Source organism: Sus scrofa, chromosome 8 (assembly GCF_000003025.6).
Source record: "Sus scrofa isolate TJ Tabasco breed Duroc chromosome 8, Sscrofa11.1, whole genome shotgun sequence".
In the NCBI taxonomy this organism is placed as follows: Eukaryota; Metazoa; Chordata; class Mammalia; order Artiodactyla; family Suidae; genus Sus; species Sus scrofa.
In genome coordinates this window covers 129,275,333-129,287,705 of record NC_010450.4, presented here as the reverse complement: position 1 = coordinate 129,287,705, position 12,373 = coordinate 129,275,333, and the positions used below count along the sequence as shown (strand labels likewise).

The window sequence follows — 12,373 nt, the reverse complement described above, 5'->3', positions numbered from 1 at the left end:
GTCAGAACTCTTGAGATCTGCCTTCGGTTCAGACACACATGTTAGTTTTGTCAGTTTCCCTTTGCAGGAAGAATACCATAGAAGAAAGATCTTTACTAGAAGCAGCTAATGGTATTTAGTGGAGCCTGTTATTTTTAAAGGGCCCTATTTTACATGTGTCATAATATTAGAAATTAAAGATTAAATTAAAAAAAAGGGAGTTCCTGTTGTGGCTCTTTGGGCGAATCTGACTAGGAACCATGAGGTTGCAGGTTCGATCCCTGGCCTTGCTCAGTGGGTTAAGGATCTGGCATTGCTGTGAGCTCTGGTGTAGGTTGCAGACATGGCTGGGATCACACATTGCTGTGGCTCTGGTGTAGGCCAACACCTGGAGCTCCATTTCGACTGCTAGCCTGTGAACTTCCATTTGCCATGGGCCATGGTTGCGTGCTGCCGCCCCCCGCCCCCCCCCCACAAAAAAGGGAAGAAAGCAAGAAAGAAAAAAGAAATTAAAGATGAGGCATTTTTAATTCCATTATATACCCAAACTCAGTGACACTTCTCTTAAGTAGGAAGCGCATACCTTTTCCTAGTCCCCTCGATTGTAAATAATCCACTGAGTGAAAATTGGGGCTTTAACGCAAAACTGTAGGTACCTACTCAGAAAACCCACATGGCATGCAAAAGGATCATGTATAACAAAAGGTCTATTTTCTGCTTTTTTGAGAATTCCCAACAATCAAATAGGATAATATGTAGTACTTGTGAACTGGAAATGATTTGCTAATATGGTTTCTCAGACGTACATCAATCCCTTGTAAACATACATTCTCTCTGTTTTTTGTTTTGTTTTTGCTTTTTTTTTTTTTTGCTTTTTAGGGCCACACCCATGGCATATGGAGGTTCCCAGGCTAGGGGTCTAATCAGAGCTGTAGCTGCCGGCCACAGCAACAGCCACAGCAATGCGGGATCCAAGCTGTGTCTGTGACCTATACCACAGTTCATGGCACTGCCAGAACGTTAACTCCCTGAGCAAGGCCTGGGATCAAACCCACAACCTCATGGTTCCTAGTCTGATTCATTTCCACTGCATCACAACAGGACTCCGTATTTGATTTCCTTAAATTATAAATTCACATTATGCTTCACAATCCACAAAGCTGCAACTGAATTCATTCTTATTGAGTTCCAAATAAATTTATCACACTTCGTTGTGAAGAACACAAAAGAAAAATGAAAGTGCCTACCTTGAATTAGGAAGATACTAAATATATATATATTCCTTCTTTTAATTTTTTATTAATTCATTCAATTGTTTATTTATTCAACAAACATAATTTGTTTCAGTGTTCTTTGTATTAATGTACACTATGGCCTTAACAGAATTAAATACTACTTTTGGAATTTCCAAAATATCTGTTTAGTGATACTAGAATTACCTGGTGAAGAGGAATATTTAAATTGTAAATTAAATATACAAATATTTTGGTAAACTTTTAATAAAGTTTCTTATAAAAGAATGACCTCATATTTGAGCTGGCAAACTATTCATTTTCCCTCACAGAAAAACAATAGATTGGAGTTCCCGTCGTGGCGCAGTGGTTAATGAATCCGACTAGGAACCATGAGGTTGCGGGTTTGGTCCCTGCCCTTGCTCAGGGGTTAACGATCCGGCATTGCCGTGAGCTGTGGTGTGGGTTGCAGATGCGGCTCGATCCCGCATTGCTGTGGCTCTGGCGTAGGCCGGTGGCTACAGCTCCGATTCAACCCCTAGCCTGGGAACCTCTATATGCCGCGGGAACGGCCCAAGAAATAGCAACAATAACAACAACAAAAGACAAAAAGACAAAAAAAAAAAAAAAAAAAAGAAAGAAAAGAAAAACAATAGATTGATGAGATATATCCCCCAACTCTAGTTGCTATAATTATTTTATTTCATGCAAAACAGTTGGCATCTTATTTCTGTTCCTTTGAATTCAAGTAAATATATTTTGTTCTAGATTTGTGTGTATTTTAAATGCTCCAAAGACTAGGACCTCTTTTTCTACTGATTCTTGGTAAAACAAACACCACTATCAAATATCTCCCTGAAAATTTGGAAACTAAAAGCCTTTATTTGAAGGGACAAAAAAATCAAATTATTCTTACCTTATAGGGACACACAAGTTGATTACTACTGAAGTCTGGAGTAAGATCATCGTATGTCATAGTAAATAAACACATCTTATTCCTCTTACTCCTGCCACTTAAAATTATTAATGCTATTTTTCCAGGTTTTCCATTGGATTACAAATTTAAATATGGCTCAGATGGCAATAGAGGTTTTTAAACACCTAAGTTTGAAATCATCTGACATATAATAGTACCTGGTTAATGAAACACTATCAAAAATAGCACATCATCTTTGCCTATAAAGGGATGGTAGCAATAGATGTTCACCACACACACGATGAAAATTAGTTCACAAAAAAGCATGGGCACTGCTCTCACAGTGCATTCAGCAGAATTTTCATCTATGTTAAGCATTTATGGAGGAATAAACCAATTGCACAAATATGATTTAGAGCTGTTTGTTAGTGTGCCTTGAAGCAGTTCTATCACACACTTTCTGTAACATATTTCTCTAATGAACAAAGCTATTGTCAAAATCGGTTCTCTGAAGACTGAAATTGAATTTCTAGCCATATATATATTACGGGAATGTAATGTTTACAAATTATTAACCACCAATCCTAGGATTCAGGTGAAGTGTTATGTTTCTGTGTCTAAACAGCTAAAATATTGTGGCTCTTATCTCTATGCGTGTGAGGTGATTTCACAGTCTACTGGCAAAAACAAAATTTAAAGTACAATATTAAGAAGATAAGTCGCTCTCATTTCTAACAGAAAGCATTTTTCTTTCCTATGATGGAATTATATTTGTTACAAATAACTGTTCTCAAAGACCAGAGATACCTCTTTCTCCCAGGAGTAAGTACATCAGTTATCCTACCTGGACTGCACGTTTCTTAAACGCAGGAGCCATTCATGGGTTATTCACCTCTGCATTCCCTATAGTGCACAGCAGAGTGTCCAGAACACAAAGCACCCATTCCACTACTGAATGCTATTGAACGTTTTATGCTATCGAATCTTAATGAAAATGTAACTGTAAGCCTACAACTTTACATATAATTGTAGTGCACTTTCCCACTAATGATCTTATGAGATTAAAGGTCATTAGGAATCATAATTCAACCCTCCTAAACCCAGTGAAATAGTACTACATGCAGAGAAAGTCCATCATAGTAGATGAGCTTCTAAGGGGTGACAGTTTAAGTTACCATCACATTAGTCCACTTCTGTGTAAGTATAGAATGTTGACTTTTACATACCACACTGCAAAATATTACTGGTTATATACATTTTGAAACAAATCAATTAGGTCAATGAGGATTTATCTTTAATTACATTATGGTTTAAGGTAAGATTAGAATGATATTAAAAGTATACACTATACCCACCACATATACAATCTGAGTGCTTCATTTTGCCACAGAGATTTTTGGTTTAGGTTTAAATATAACTAACAGTCAGGATGGTTATCTTTTAGGGTCAAGCACAAGGCAAGTGTGAAACTTCTAATTATTTGAGGCAATATATTCTATCAATCATTACTAATCATTTAAGGAAAAAAATTACTGTAATTGAAAATGTTTGACCAATCTTTACATCTCTTAACTAACTTCTTATAAATGGTATTAAGATCATGTCTGTGATATGTATATCCTTCTTCAAAGAAATCTGAAAGCGTGCGAATGAGATTTGGCTTATTTGTGAATGAGTTAGCTAATGGCGACATTTGTCATCTGATTAATCATTTATTCAGAAGGTCTGTAATACTCAAGTATTTAAAAATAAATTTGCAGAGATGGGATTAAGATGGCAGAATAGAAGGATCAGAGCTCAACTTCTCTCCTAAAAACAACACAATGGAATCACAACCAAATGCTCAGCAATCTTCAACTAATGGACCACAAACTTTCAAAAAGATACCCTACTCCAGAAGAAAAAGAGGATTCCACATCAAGAGGTAGGAGGGGCGATACATGATATAAGCAACCCATACCTCCCAGGTGGAAAGCCCCACAGACTGGAGAGTAACTGTCTCACAGAGACTCACCTACAGGAGTGAGGATTCTGAGCCCCATGTCAAGACCCCATGCCTGGGGATCTGGCATTGGGAGAAAGAGACCCCGGAGCATCTGGCATTGAAGGCCAGTGGGGCTTGTGCGCAGGAGCTCCATGGGACTGGAGGAAATGGAGACCCATTCTTAAAAGGCACGCACAGACTTTTATACTCACTGGGTCCCAGGGCAAAGCAAAGTGTCCATAGGAATCTGGGTCAGACCTGACTGCCCTTCTTGGAGGACCTCCTGGGAAAAAAGGGGGTGAATGTGTCTTGTCGTGGGGAAAGGCAATGGAAGCAAAGTTCTTGGGAATATTCATCAGGCTGCATTTTTCTGGAGGTGGCCATTTTGGAAAATCTGGCCCCACCATCAGCTCTCAGAAGCCCCAGGCCAAACAACAATCCAGGTGGGATCACAGCCCTGCCCATCACTAAACAGGCTGCCTAAAGACCCCCCAGGCACAAAGCCACCTCTAATCTCACCCAGAGACAATGCCCCATCCACCAGAGGGATAGGAATCAGCTCCACCTACCAGTGGGCAGGCATCATTCCCTCCCATCAGGAAGCCTACAGCAAGACCCCTTATCAATTTCAGCCACAAGGGGGGCAGGCATCAGACATAAGAGAGGCTACAACTCTATTATCTGTAAAAAGGTCACCACACCAAAAACCTATAAAATGAAAAGACAGAGAACTATAACTTAGATGAGGGAGAAAGCAAAAAACCCAGAAAATCAGCTAAGTGATGAGGAGATTCTCAGGCTCCAGGAAAAAGACTTTAGACTGTTGATGCTAAAGATGATTCAAGACATTGGAAATAAACTGGAGGCAAAGATGGATAATTTATAGGAAACACTGAGCAAAGAGATACAAGATATAAAACTTAAGCAAGAAGAGATGCAAAATATAAGAACTGAAATAAAAAATTCATTAGAAGCAGCCAACAGCAGAATACAGGAGGCAGAAGAATAAATAAGTGAGGTGGAGGACAGATTAGTGGAAATCATGGATGTGGAATGGAAAAGAGATGAAAGATTGAAAATAAATGAAGAGAGTCTCAAAGAGCTCTGGGACAACATTAAATCCACCAACATCCATATTATAAGGGTGCCGGAAGAAGAAGAAAGAGAGAAAGGGACAGAAAAAAATATTTGAAGAGATAAGAGCCGCAAACTTCCCTAACATGGGAAAGGAACCACTTACTCAAATCCAGGAAGTGAACAAATACGATATAAGATAAACCCAAGGAGGAACACCCTGAGACACATATTAATCAAACTGACCAAAATTAAAGACAAAGAGAAAATATTGGAAGCAGGTAAGGAAAAGAAACAAATAACATACAAATAACACAAGGTTATCAGTGGACTTTTCAGCTCAAACTCTGCAGGCCAGAAGGGAGTGCCATGATATACTTAATGTTATGAAAGGAAAAAAACCTCCAACCAGGATTACTCTACCCAGCAACACTCTCATTCAGATATGAAGGAGAAATCAAAAGCTTTATAGATAAGCAAATCTAGGAGAATTCATCAACACTAAACCAGCTTTACAACAAAATACTCAAGGAACTTCTCTAAGCAGAAAAGAAAAGGCCACAACAGGAAACAAAAATACTGCAATTGACAAGGGTCACCAGTAAAGGTATATATACAGTAAAGATATGAAATCATCCACGCACAATTATGCCACCAAAATCAGAAATTGTGAGGAGGGTATAAATGCAGGAAACTGGAGACACACTTGCAATTAAGAGACCAACAAATTAAAACTATCTCACATTCATACACACACACACCACACACACACACACACTCTTATATCAAAACTCCAGAGTAACTGCAAACCAAAAATCTACAATAGATACACAAACAAATAAGAAAAATCAAATCAAATACAACACTGAAGATAGTCATCAAACCAAAAGAGGAGAGAACAAGAGAAGGGAAGAAAAAAGAGCCACAAAAACAAATCCAAAGCAACTAATAAAATGGCACTAAGAACATACATAATAATTACCTTAAATGTTAGTGGACAAAATGACCCAACAAAAGACATAGACTGGCTGAATGGATACAAAAACAAGACCACATATATATGCTGTCTTAAAGAGACCCACTTCACTTCTACGGACACATATAAATTGAAAGTGAGAGGATGGAAGAAAATATTCCACGCAAACAGGAATCAAAAGAAACTTGGAGTAGCAATACTCATATCAGACAAAATAGACCTTAAAATGAAGAATATTTTACAAGGAAGGTCACTACCTAATGATGAAAGGATCAATCCAAGAACAAGACATAACAGTTTTAAATATCTCTGCACCCAAAATAGGTTCACCACAATAAATAAGGCAACTGCTAACAACCTTAAAAGGACAAATGGTCAATAACACAATAATATTGGGGGACTTTAACACCCCACCTACAGCAATGGACAGATCATCCAGACAGAAAATCAATAAGGAAACACAGGCCCTGAAGGAAGCAGTAGACCAGATCAACTTAATAGATATTTATAGGACATTCCATCCAAAAGCAACACAATACATATTTTTCTCAAGTCCATGTGGAACATTCTCTAAGATTGATCACATCCTGGGCTACAAATCAGCCTTGGTAACTTTAAGAAAATTGAAATCATATCAAGCATCTTTTCTAAACACAATGGTATAGGACTGGAAATCAACAACAAGAAAAAAACGGCAAAAAACACAAACATGTGGAGACAAAACAACATGCTACCAAACAACCAATGGATCACTGAAGAAATCAAAGAGGAAATGAAAGAATACCTAGAGGCAAATGACAACAAAAGTAAGTCACTTCAAAACCTATGGGATGCAGGGAGTTCCCGTCGTGGCGCAGTGGTTAACGAATCTGACTAGGAACCATGAGGTTGCGGGTTCAGTCCCTGCCCTTGCTCAGTGGGTTATCGATCCGGCGTTGCCGTGAGCTGTGGTGTAGGTTGCAGACGCGGCTCGGATCTCGCGTTGCTGTGGCTCTGGCGTAGGCTGGAGACTACAGCTCCAATTGGACCCCTAGCCTGGGAACCTCCATATGCCGCGGGAGTGGCCCAAGAAATAGCAAAAAAAAAAAAAAAAAAAAAAAACAAAAAAAAAGACAAAAAAAAAAAAAAAAAAACCTATGGGATGCAGCAAAAGCAGTTTTAACAGGAAAGTTTATACTAAAACAAGCCTACCTCAGGAAACAAGAAAAAGCTCAAATAAACAAGCTAACTTTACATCTAAAGCAGCTCAAGAGAGAAGAATGGACAAGACCTAAAGTTAGTAGAAGGAAAGAAATCATAAAGATCAGAGAAGAAGTCAATGAAATAGAAACAAAGAAAACCATAGAAAAGATCAATGAAACAAAAAGCTTGTTCTTTGAAAAGATCAACAAAATTGATAAACCCTAAGCCAGACTTGTCAGGAAAAAGAGAGAGGACTCAAATCAATAAAATCAGAAATGAAAAAGGAGAAGTAACAACGGACATCACAGAAATACAAAGGATCAAAAGAGACTACTATATGCAACTATACACCAATAAAATGGAAAACCTAGATGACGTGGACAAATTCTTAGAAAAGTACAATCTTCCAAGACTAAATCAAGATGAAGTAGAAAGGAATGGACCAATCACAAGTACTGAAATTGAAACTGTGATTAAAAAACTTGCAACAAACAAAAGTCCAGGACCAGATGGCTTCACAGGTGAATTCTATCAAACATTTAGAGAAAGATCTAACACCTATCCTTCTGAAACGATTCCAAAAAATTGCAGAGCAAGGGACACTCCCCAACTCTTTCTATGTTGCCACCATCACCCTGATACCAGACCAGACAAAATACCACAAAAAAAGAGAACTACAGGCCAATTTCACTGATGAAAATAGATGCAAAAATCCTCAACAAAATACTAGCAAACCAAATCCAATGATACATTAAAAGAATTGTACATCATGATCAAGTGGATTTATCTCAGGGATGCAAGGATTCTTCAATATCAGCAAATCAATCATTGTGATATACCACATTAACAAACTGAAGAATAAAGACCATACGATCCTCTCAATAGACGCAGAAAAAGCCTTTGACAAAATCCAACACCCATTTCTGATTTAAAAAAAACCTTCAGAAAATGGGTATAGAGGAAACTTTCTTCAACATAATAAAGGTTGTATATGACAAACCCACAGCTAACACCATTCTTGATGATGAAAAGCTGAAAGAATTCCCACTGAGATCAGGAACAACACAAGGATGTCCCCTCTCACCACTGTTATTCAACATAGTGTTGGAAGTCCTAGCCACAGCAATCAGAAAAATAAAAGGAATAAAAGGAATCCAAATTGGAAAGGAAGAAGTAAAACTATCACTATTTGCAGATGACATGATACTATACCTAGGAAATTTTAAACATGCTGCCAGAAAACTGTTAGAGCTCATTCATGAATTTCACAAAGTCACAGAATACAAAATTAATACACAGAAATTGATGGCATTTCTAGATACTAACAATGAAAAATTAGAAAGCGAAATGAAGGAAGCAATCCTGTTTACCATCACATCCAAAAGAATAAAATACCTAGGAATAAACCTACCTAAAGAGACAAAAGACCTGTACTCTGAACACTATAAGACACTCATGAAAGAAATCAAAGACGACACAAACCGATGGAAAGACATACCATGCTCTTGGATTGGAAGAGGCAATAGTATCAAAATGACTATGCTATCCAAGGCAATCTACAGATTCAATGCAATCCCTATCAAATTACCAAGGACATTTTTCACAGAACATGAACAAAATATTTTAAAGTTTGTGTGGAAGCACAAAAGACCCAGAATAGCCAAAGACATCCTAAAAAAAGAAAACTGGAGCTGGAGCAATCAGCCTCCCTGACTTCAACTATACTACAAAGCAGCAATCGTCAAAACCATATGGTACCGACACAAAGACAGAAATATAGATCAGTGGAACAGAATAGAAAGCCCAGAACTAAGCCCACGCACCTACATCCAACTCATCTATGACAAAGGAGGCAAGAATATACAATGGAGAAAAGACAGCCCCTTCAATAAGCGGTGCTGGGAAAACTGGACAGCCACATGTCAAAGAATGAAATTAGAACACTCCCTAATACCATACACACACACAAAAAAAACTCATAATGGATTAAAAACCTAGATATAAGACCAGATACTATAAATCTCTTAGAGGAAAACATAAGCCAAACGCTCTCTGACATAAACGACAGCAGCATCTTCTCAGATCTACCTCTTAGAGTAATGAGAGTAGAAACAAAAATAAACAAATGGGACCTAATTCAACTTAAAAGTTTCTGCACAGCAAAGGAAACCCTCAACAATACGAAAAGAACCCACAGAATGGGAGAAAATCTTTACAAATGAATCAACTGACAAGGGATTAATCTCCAAAATTTATAAACACCTCCTACCACTCAATACGAAAAACCAAACAACTCCATCAAAAAATGGGCAGAATCAAAAATCATGTGATCATCTCAATAGACGCAGAAAAAGCATTTGACAAAGTCCAACATCCATTCATGATCATGACCCTCGCCAAATGGGTATAGAGGGAACATTCCTGAATATAATCAAAGCCATTTATGATAAACTCACAGCAAATATAATACTCAATGGGGAAAAACTGAAAGCCTTCTCACTCAAATCTGGAACAAGACAGGGATGCCCACTCTCACCACTGCTCTTCAACATAGTTTTGGAAGTCCTAGCCACAGCAATTAGACAAACAAAAGAAATAAAAGGCATCCATATAGGAAGAGATAAAACTGTCACTGTATGCAGATGACATGATACATAGAAAACCCTAAGGACTCACCCCAAAACTACTTGAACTGATTAATAAATTCAGCAAAGTAGCAGGATATAAGATTAACATTCAGAAGTAAGTGGCATTTCTGTATACCAGCAGTGAAATATTAGAAAAGGAATACAAAAAAACAATACCTTTTAAAATTGCACCTCACAAAATCAAATACCTTGGAATACACCTGACCAAGGAGGTAAAGGACCTATAGGCTGAGAACTATAAAACTTTAATCAAAGAAATCAAAGAAGATGTAAAGAAATGGAAAGATATTCCATGTTCCTGGATTGGGAAAATCAATATTGTAAAAATGGCCATCCTACCCAAAGCAATCTACAGATTCAAAGCAATCCATATCAAATTACTCATGACATTTTTCACAGAACTAGAACAAACAATCCAAACATTTATATGGAACCACAAAAGACCCAGAATCGCCAAAGCAATCCTGAGAAACAAAAACCAAGCAGGAGGCATAACTCTCCCAGACTTCAAGAAATACTACAAAGCCACAGTCATCAAAACAGTGTGGTACTGGTATCAAAACAGACAGACAGACCAATGGAACAGAATAGAGAACCCAGAAATAAACCCTGACACCTATGGTCAATTAATCTTTGACAAGGGAGGCAAGAACATAAAATGGGAAAAAGAAAGTCTATTCAGCAAGCATTGCTGGGAAACCTGGACAGCTGCATGCAAAGCAATGAAACTAGAACACACCCTCACACCATGCACAAAAATAAACTCCAAATGGCTGAAAGACTTAAATATACGACAGGACACCATCAAACTCCTAGAAGAAAACATAGGCAAAACATTCTCTGACATCAACATCATGAATATTTTCTCAGGTCAGTCTCCCAAAGCAATAGAAATTAGAGCAAAAATAAACCTAATCAAACTGAAAAGCTTTTGCACAGCAAAGGAAACCAAAAAGAAACAAAAAGACAACTTAAAGAATGGGAGAAAATAGTTTCAAATGATGCAACTGACAAGGGCTTAAGCTCTAGAATATATAAACAACTTATACAACTCAACAGCAAAAAAGCCAATCAATCAATGGAAAAATGGGCAAAAGACCTGAATAGACATTTCTCCAAGGAAGATATACAGATGGCCAACAAACACATGAAAAAATGCTCAACATCGCTGATTATAAGAGAAATGCAAATTAAAACTACCATGAGATATCACCTCACACCAGTCAGAATGGCCCTCATTAATAAATCCACAAATAACAAGTGCTGGAGGGGCTGTGGAGAAAAGGGAACCCTCCTGCACTGTTGGTGGGAATGTAAACTGGTACAGCCACTATGGAGAACAGTTTGGAGATTCCCTAGAAATCTATACATAGAACTTCCATATGACCCCACAATCCCACTCTTGGGCATCTATCCGGACAAACCTCTACTTAAAAGAGACACGTGCACCCGCATGTTCATTGCAGCACTATTCACAATAGCCAGGACATGGAAACAACCCAAATGTCCATTGACAGATGATTGGATTCGGAAGAGTGGTATATATACACAATGGAATACTACTCAGCCATTAAAAAAAAGAATGACATAATGCCATTTGCAGCAACATGGATGGAGCTAGAGAATCTCATACTGAGTGAAATGAGCCAGAAAGACAAAGACAAATACCATATGATATCACTTATAACTGGAATTTAATATCCAGCACAAATGAACATCTCCTCAGAAAAGAAAATCATGGACTTGGAGAAGAAACTTGCGGCTGCCTGATGGGAGGGGGGGAATGGGAGTGATCGGGAGCTTGGGCTTATCAGACACAACTTAGAACAGATTTACAAGGAGATCCTGCTGAGTAGCATTGAGAACTTTGTCTAGATACTCATGTTGCAACAGAACTAAGGGTGGGGGAAAAATGTAATTGTAATGTATACATGTAAGGATAACCTGACCCCCTTGCTGTACAGTAGGAAAATAAAATAATTATATATTAAAAAAATGGGCAGAAGATCTAAGCAGACAATTCTCCAAAGAAGACATACAGATGGCCAAAAAAACACATGATGTTCAATTTGACTCATTATTAGAGAAATGCAAATCAAAACCACTATGAAGTACCACCTTACACCAGCCAGAATTTGGCCATCATCAAAACGTCTACAAACAATAAGTGCTGGAGAGGGTGTGGAGAAAAAGGAACCCTAGTACACTGTTGGTGGGATTGTAAATTGGTGCAACCACTGTGGAAAGCAGTATGGAGATTCCTCAGAAAACTAAAAATAGAACTACTGTTTGATCCAGCAATCCCACTCCTGGGCATCTACCCAGAGAAAACCGTGACTCAAAAAGATACATGTACTCCAATGTTCATTGAAGCACTATTTG

General features: G+C 38.0%; 1 protein-coding gene across 12 annotated transcripts in view; it reads right to left on the bottom strand.

Moving 5' to 3' along the window:
• SNCA (synuclein alpha) overlaps positions 1-12,373 on the bottom strand; it is a 140,584-nt gene that overhangs the window by 100,602 nt on the left and 27,609 nt on the right.